We start from the raw sequence: 9525 nt of genomic DNA on the forward strand, positions 1-9525 counted from the left end.
TGAGACACCATAACACGCAGAGTTTCATTGGTGCGATTCTTAACAGCTGACGAGCAATGGACCAATGAAAAGTGATGTCACAAGTGAAACCGCTATCAGCGTTGATTCTACTTCGGGACTCAGATATGAGAAAACTAAACGAATCATTATTCAGCAGGATCCTGTTGGGAGAAATTTACAGTTGTTAGATACATATTCAATATACAATACACATCAGTTAATAAGTATGGATAAATTAAATAGTCTCCAGTAGGTACAACAGCAGGTATATAGAATATAAAATTATAAGTGTGTCCGTTTCATTATTTGTTCTGGGTAAATTAATAAATGATAAACAGGAAGTATGGATTTGTGCATGAACCCTGTGGATTTTAATTTATAATAACTTATTACTCCCGAGGTTAAAACATCGGCTACAAACAGGAATGCAATATCCGTGCTACTCGCGCAGCTGCTACATATCTATTTATATGTATTGACATCCATTATTAAATCTGGTATAATACAATTTCTGCTAAGATTACCAAATATCATTTGGATAAGTAGTTAAAATTCCTAAATCAACATATGTGTGACTGAGAGATACATATTTAGGCTAAGGGAATGACTGTATCGCTGCCTCTGTGACTCACTCTCAGAATGTCTTAACATTCATGCACCTGTGGAGATGAAGCAAATCCCAAAACGGGATGGTTCCTGGTACTCAATAGATGTTAAGGAGGCCAAGGCTCAGCGACGTGTGGCAGAACGGCGCTGGAGGTCTTCACGTCTTGAGGTGCACAGACAGATGTACAGAGTAACTAGAAACCATGTTAATGTGTTAATCAGGAAATCGAAAATAGCATTTGTCAACAAAAGCATTGAACAAAATGCTCAGAATCCAAAAACGTTATTTTCAATTCTGAATCATCATCTTGGAAAATCAAAGGACACTGTACTCCCAAAAGATGACGAAAGTCGTCTAGCTGAAAACTTCTCCAGTTTTTTCACTGAGAAGATTGACAAGATTAGGACTAACCTTGGAACACCAGATTATAAATCGTCTACACCATATTCTGGAACCAGTTTTGATAGTTTTCACCCGGTGAGTGAAGAGTATCTGCACAAATTAATCCTGGAATCTAAACCCACATCATGTGAAACTGATCCTGTGCCACCAAGTTTTGTACAAGATCATTGATGTTGTGTTACCTGCTTTTCTACAGCTGGTAAACGTTTCATTGGAATCAGGAACTGTACCCAAGTGCTTCAAGTCTGCGGTGATCAAACCGCTGATCAAGAAACCTTCACTTGATCCCCAACAGCTTCAAAGCTACAGACCAATATCGAACCTTCCATTCCTATCAAAATTCTGGAGAAGATAGTGAAACGTCAGATTGAGGTGCATCTGACTGAACATGGGCTGATGGACCAGTTCCAGTCTGCCTACAGGTCATCCCATAGCACAGAGACGGCACTCAACTGTGTCGTGGATAAGTTGAAGTGGTCTGTAGATGAAGGTAACTTGGGAATGCTTGTTCTCTTAGACTTGTCTTCCGCCTTTGATACTGTGGATCATAAACTTCTGACAGATCGGTTGGAAAAGGATTACGGTATCCATGGGACTGCCCTCAAGTGGTGTGTTTCATATCTAGAGGACAGAACCCAATCTGTATGTGTGCGTAACACCATGTCACCTGCTACTATATTGAAATGGAGTACCCTGCTCTGTCCTTGGGCCACTCCTGTTCACCCTTTATACGAAACCACTCGGCTCTCTAATCCGTGACCAGCATATCGCCCATCATTTTACGCTGACGACACACAGCTCATGGACAACTTCACCAGTGACCCCCAGAGTCAGACTGAGATCTGTGCCAGGATGGAGTCGTGTGTGAAAGATATTAAATACTGGATGTCTAAGAACATGCTACAGCTAAATAACTCAAAACTGAACTCATGATTACTGCTTCTAAATCCAGATTGCAGAAATGTGGTATCGATCATCTTCAGATCGATGATGTAGACATTCCTGTTTCTCATTGCGTTAAAACCTAGGTGTGTTTTAGATGAGAATCTATCCATGGAGAAGCATATTAACCACCTATCAAAGATCTGCCACCACCACCTCAGGAACATTGGTTCTATCCGTCACCTCCTTACTAGAAACACCACTGCCACACTGATGAGATCCCTAGTATTGTCACGGTTAGACTACTGCAATAGTCTCTTGATTGGTATTACCAATGACCAACTTCACAGACTGCAGAAACTGCAGAACACCGCTGCCAGGATTATCATGCGTGCAAAACTATCAGGTCATATCCAGCCTGCATTGAAGTCTCTCCACTGGTCGAGAATTAGGGAAAGAATAGAGTTTAAGGTTTTAACTCTAACTTACCAAGCACTAAATGGAACTGCTCCACTCTATCTCCAAGCCCTTGTCTCACCCTACGTCCCACCGAGGAATCTCAGATCTGCCGATCAATCACTTCTTGTTGTGCCTCCATATAAACTCAAAACTTTCGGACATAGATCCTTCAAACATTCAGCTGCTTGCCTGTGGAACTCTCTCCCTACAGACATCAAATCTGCTCCAACTCTCTCAAGTTTCAAATCTCATCTAAAGACATTTCTTTTTCTTCGCTACTGACTGCCTTGTGTTTGCGCTTAGAGCATGGCCTAGTGTTGTGGAGTCAAGCGCATTACAAATGATCTATATTATATTATTATTATTATAACGATCATTACCCTCGCATAAGAATACTCTCATGGTATTCGCCCATACGTCTGACGTACGTCACTGTACATCACCCACCAGGCTACTGTCACTGTATATCACCCATCAGGCTACTGTCACTGTATATCGCCCATCAGGCTACTGTCACTGTACATCACCCACCAGGCTACTGTCACTGTATATCACCCATCAGGCTACTGTCACTGTATATCACCCATCAGGCTACTGTCACTGTATATCACCCATCAGGCTACTGTCACTGTATATCACCCATCAGGCTACTGTCACTGTATATCACCCATCAGGCTACTGTCACTGTATATCGCCCATGAGGCTACTGTCACTGTATATCACCCATCAGGCTAATATCACTGTATATCACCCATTAGGCTACTGTCACTGTATATCACCCATTAGGCTACTGTCACTGTATATCACCCATCAGGCTACTGTCACTGTATATCGCCCATCAGGCTACTGTCACTGTATATCACCCATCAGGCTACTGTCACTGTATATCACCCATCAGGCTACTGTCACTGTATATCGCCCATCAGGCTACTGTCACTGTATATCACCCATCAGGCTACTGTAACTGTATATCACCCATCAGGCTACTGTCACTGTATATCGCCCATGAGGCTACTGTCACTGTATATCACCCATCAGGCTACTGTCACTGTATATCACCCATTAGGCTACTGTCACTGTATATCACCCATCAGGCTACTGTAACTGTATATCGCCCATCAGGCTACTGTCACTGTATATCACCCATCAGGCTACTGTCACTGTATATCGCCCATGAGGCTATTGTCACTGTATATCACCCATCAGGCTACTGTCACTGTATATCGCCCATCAGGCTACTGTCACTGTATATCACCCATTAGGCTACTGTCACTGTATATCACCCATTAGGCTACTGTCACTGTATATCACCCATCAGGCTACTGTCACTGTATATCGCCCATCAGGCTACTGTCACTGTATATCACCCATCAGGCTACTGTCACTGTATATCACCCATCAGGCTACTGTCACCGTATATCGCCCATTAGGCTACTGTCACTGTATATCGCCCATCAGGCTACTGTCACTGTATATCGCCCATGAGGCTATTGTCACTGCATATCGCCCATTAGGCTACTGTCACTGTATATCGCCCATCAGGCTACTATCACTTTATTATTTCTACTTTGCTTTCAGATTGTATCTTTTGCTTCATCCTTGACACTAATATATTCACACATACTGAAAAATGTTGATATGTTGTGGAAATCTAAACACAAAACTGTATACATTATTCTATGTAAAATGTCTTTTTGGCCCGTGGCCCGTTGACTAGACAAATCTCCTTCTCTCTCAAAGATTAATGAAACACTGAAATATATTTCATTTCGCAATCCCATTCCGCACCATTATGTTACCAAATCCGACCACACTGTCTGTATTTATGCTGTTGTCTTATACCCGACTATGATGTAATAGCCTTTGCGTCACAGTGTGCACGGTGACGTCATCTCAGATTGATATAACTAAACCTGTCATGGTTTGTTTTCAGGCTGGATTACGATAAACGTTAGAGGTTGAATACAGTTTGATTCTCGCACGTGTATAGAGAAGAGCGCCTCTTTAGAGAAATAAAACCAAGTTACAGACTGAAAACTGCATCTGTTTTCGCTTAGTCAGCTGGAGACCTGGGAAACGAGGTGTTCCTACAAGTACCTTCATACAGAGATGGGTCACCCAGGTAATCGCTTGAGGGTATTTATTAGAAAACAGCATGCTTGGAAATGACTGCCCTTTAATATGTTAAAAACGGACTGTTAAACGTACGGGAGGTAGAAGTAGGACAGAAGTTGGCCCCTGTTCTGGTCGTCTCCAATGCCACCTCTGGTACTCGTCGACGTGGCACAGTTCTGCATTTAGCTGACGCTGATGGGGGTCAGGTTTGAGTCATTAATTTCCATTTTAACTGACACACTGACACACTGACACACATGAGCATGGTGGAGACCAAGAGTATATTATGTCACTGTCTGCAGTGACCTTTTAACCAGATAACCAGATATGAGTGTTATACTGATGTATGTTTGATACGAATTTTAACCCATTCGGATATCCTGGTCTGTCACTGTCATTCGGCGTCAGAGCTCATGCACGACACCTTACCTAAGAAGTATAACCGGGTTGAGTTGGAGCTGGTTTTCTGGGGCAGTAAAGGATTAATCCTGATTAACTATCCGCAGCGAGGTCTAACTATACATGGCAGTACTATGTCACAGGTATATCCCAGGTGCTGTCAAACATCGACGAAAGTTCCGTTCAAATGTATTATCGATTCTGAATAATCTGCCTTTGAACAGAAGCCGCTGCTGCAGACAGGATTTGATGTACCTCCTCATGCCCTCTTTCCTTCTTGACCTAGAACATCGAGACTTTTATCTCTCTGTGTTTACCGATAGCGACGAGATTTTGATTTTTGATTTAAACATATTTATTCAAGAGAATGGATTGGGTACAAGTTATGCCAACTTAGTGAAACCCTCTCCTATTTACAGTGCTTACATGCAAAGGTGAAACAAACTATATGTACAGGGATAGAAAGATATATACAAAATGATATATACAATACAATGAATACATGAATTATTTAGATCATACACATTATATCTGATCACTGAACCTTTTGGAATTTGATATATATTTTTGAACTTCTTTAAAAATGTGAATATTGTCACTATACGGAAGATCTGCACTGCCATTTAATAGTACGTCTAGGTTTGTTGGTGCTTTAATGTTACAAATTCATAATATTTTGAAACATTTCCTGTCTGATAACAGAATACAAAGAACATTCCATAAAATAATGTTGAGAATTTTCACAGGTAAATTTACAATTACATTCGGGGTTCTCTATGAGACCGATCCTATATAGATCACCATTTAATCTACTATTTGAATATCTTAGCTGGGTATGAATTACATTGAGTTTTTCTATTACCAAATGAGAAATATCCTGGTGCTTTTGACTTACGCGAGCTTATATGCGATTTAAAACTTTTAAGGAAACTGATTCTCTAACATATAAAGGGAGATTATTCCAAAGTTGTGCAGATGATGGGAAAAATGATTGACTGTAGAGATTTGTGCGGGAATAGTACAGGGAAAGATCACGAATGTTTCTAAGATTATAATTTGTCCTAGATTCAACAGTTTTAGGCATAAGATCACAAAGGTAGGATGGAGCATTTTTGTTGTATATATTATAGAATAAAGACAATTTACGACATCTTCTTCTTTCTTTTAACATTTGCCAACCTGTTTCATATATCAGAGTATCGACGAGAGCGACGAGATGATTGCCAACGTCATCGCAAGAGGAAGAATACTGTAAGACAGGCACAATAAAGCTTGAACGTTAATCATTGGTGAATAAAATGTGCCCAAGCCAAAGGAAATTACATTGCACAAATAACGGGAACGATTTCAGTGATGTTCTCTGGGTTTATCCTTGTATGTGTAAAGTATAAGCGTAAAACCACAATCTTTTAGCATATACATCGCCATAGGATGTTAAAAACCTATTACTAATGTTTCACGACTACAAAATTGACAACCACCTCAGAAATGAAAACTAGACCAAACTTCTAAATGTCTTTCAAGAACTTCAAAGTATCATACCTTTCTTATTGTGTTCACTTCCAAATTCATTTATTGCGGTGAAGAAAGTCACTGTGAGTTACTGTTACTTTGCAAGGCACTGCTTAGAACCGATATTTTACTGCTGCTTCGCTCACATTTCACCACGTTACACCTTACATACTTGAGAAATCTCACTCCGTTCCTCAATACCGTAGTCTGCATCACACGTGTAATACAGTTGGTTACTGATGATAACATATAACGTGTTTCGGCATCATTCTGCTTTCGTATTCATAATCTTACTATGACAATTCAAGGTCTAACTATGATAATTTATTATCTATATTTGATCATTCGAGGTTAAATGATCATCGAACTGACCTCAAATCTATTATATCTTAATGAAATTCTCTGTTTAGGCCACGTGACGTACACTGTGTGTTTTGACTCAGTGACGTGACTGACTGCGTGTCGTCTTAAACAGATCCTGGATGTTGCTCATACCACTATTGCATAAATGCACCCTGATTTAGTTTTTATCCGTAGAAAGAAACTGTTGGTAACTTGAAGTCAGCCATCTTGTCATACCACCTTGTAGATAGTTCTTTGCAATTGTCACTCAGAAATTATTTGGATATGAAACAGATGAGGCAATATTAAGGTGTCTTTTTCTAGCAGCTCAGTGGAAGGGCATTGCATATCTGACTATTGGCATCGATATGCACCTAAAGGTGCCGTTAAACTTATTGAATAAATTTCCTTTTATTTTTTCCAATCCGAGCAGCAATGAAGAATGCATAAAGAAACAGATTAGAAAGTGGGGGAGTGCATTTGGTGCCAATAATGATGGTGCCCTTAGAAATGGAGTTCATCCGGACGCTTGTCTATGGTCGTGCCTGTTACGGTATACTAGATCTGAACCATGTTCAAGGTAGTGTCCCTTAAAGTGTATCTTCATCTACGTGACGCTAGTGTCCCTTACTGTAAAGTGCATCTTCATCTACGTGACGCTAGTGTCCCTTACTGTAAAGTGTATCTTCATCTACGTGACGCTAGCGTCCCCTACTGTAAAGTGTATCTTGCTCTACGTGACGCTAGTGTCCCTTACTGTAAAGTGTATCTTCCTCTACGTGACGCTAGTGTCCCTTACTGTAAAGTGTATCTTCCTCTACGTGACGCTAGTGTCCCTTACTGTAAAGTGTATCTTCCTCTACGTGACGCTAGTGTCCCTTACTGTAAAGTGTATCTTCCTCTACGTGACGCTAGTGTCCCTTACTGTAAAGTGTATCTTCCTCTACGTGACGCTAGTGTCCCTTACTGTAAAGTGTATCTTCCTCTACGTGACGCTAGTGTCCCTTACTGTAAAGTGAGTGGCAATGGGGTAGCCTAGTGGTTTAAGCGTTCGCTCGTCACGCTGAAGACTCGGGTTCCATTTCCAACATAGGTGCATTGTGTGAAGCCCATTTCTGGTGTCCCCCGCCGTGATATTGCTGGAATATTGCGAAGAGCGGCGTAAAACTCAACTCACTCACTTCTGTAAATAGTGTCTTCAGCTTGGTCGATCATGCTAGTCAATCTGAACCAATGTACATTTCGATAGTGTTCCTTGCTGTAAAGTGTATCTCCAGCTAGGTGACACTAGTGAACTTTAGTGTAGAGCGTCTCTTCATCTTTGTGACGCTAGTGAACTTTAGTGTAGAGCGTCTCTTCATCTTTGTGACGCTAGTGAACTTTAGTGTAGAGCGTCTCTTCATCTTTGTGACGCTTGTGAACTTTAGTGTAGTGCGTCTCTTCATCTTTGTGACGCTAGTGAACTTTAGTGTAGTGCGTCTCTTCATCTTTGTGACGCTAGTGAACTTTAGTGTAGAGTGTCTCTTCATCTTTGTGACGCTAGTGAACTTTAGTGTAGAGCGTCTCTTCATCTTTGTGACGCTAGTGAACTTTAGTGTAGAGCGTCTCTTCATCTTTGTGACGCTAGTGAACTTTAGTGTAAAGTGTCTCTTCATCTTTGTGACGCTAGTGAACTTTAGTGTAGAGTGTCTCTTCATCTTTGTGACGCTAGTGAACTTTAGTGTAGTGCGTCTCTTCATCTTTGTGACGCTAGTGAACTTTAGTGTAGAGCGTCTCTTCATCTTTGTGACGCTAGTGAACTTTAGTGTAGAGCGTCTCTTCATCTTTGTGACGCTAGTGAACTTTAGTGTAGAGCGTCTCTTCATCTTTGTGACGCTAGTGAACTTTAGTGTAGAGCGTCTCTTCATCTTTTTGTGACGCTAGTGAACTTTAGTGTAGTGCGTCTCTTCATCTCTTTGTAGTGACGCTAGTGAACTTTAGTGTAGAGCGTCTCTTCATCTTTGTGACGCTAGTGAACTTTAGTGTAGAGCGTCTCTTCATCTTTGTGACGCTAGTGAACTTTAGTGTAGAGCGTCTCTTCATCTTTGTGACGCTAGTGAACTTTAGTGTAGAGCGTCTCTTCATCTTTGTGACGCTAGTGAACTTTAGTGTAGAGTGTCTCTTCATCTTTGTGACACTAGCGTCTCTTCATCTTTGTGACGCTAGTGAACTTTAGTGTAGAGTGTCTCTTCATCTTTGTGACGCTAGTGAACTTTAGTGTAGAGCGTCTCTTCATCTTTGTGACGCTAGTGAACTTTAGTGTAGAGTGTCTCTTCATCTTTGTGACGCTAGCGTCTCTTCATCTTTGTGACGCTAGTGAACTTTAGTGTAGAGCGTCTCTTCATCTTTGTGACGCTAGTGAACTTTAGTGTAGAGCGTCTCTTCATCTTTGTGACGCTTGTGAACTTTAGTGTAGTGCGTCTCTTCATCTTTGTGACGCTAGTGAACTTTAGTGTAGTGCGTCTCTTCATCTTTGTGACGCTAGTGAACTTTAGTGTAGAGTGTCTCTTCATCTTTGTGACGCTAGTGAACTTTAGTGTAGAGCGTCTCTTCATCTTTGTGACGCTAGTGAACTTTAGTGTAGAGCGTCTCTTCATCTTTGTGACGCTAGTGAACTTTTGGACGCTTAGACTGTAGAGTGTCTCTTCATCTTTGTGACGCTAGTGAACTTTTAGTGTAGAGTGTCTCTTCATCTTTGTGACGCTAGTGAACTTTAGTGTAGAGCGTCTCTTCATCTTTGTGACGCTAGTGAACTTTAGTGTAGAGCG

The sequence above is a fragment of the Haliotis rubra genome, unplaced genomic scaffold, assembly GCF_003918875.1.
Source record: "Haliotis rubra isolate DU_JTF1 unplaced genomic scaffold, ASM391887v1 Scf66, whole genome shotgun sequence".
NCBI classification, from domain to species: domain Eukaryota; kingdom Metazoa; phylum Mollusca; class Gastropoda; order Lepetellida; family Haliotidae; genus Haliotis; species Haliotis rubra.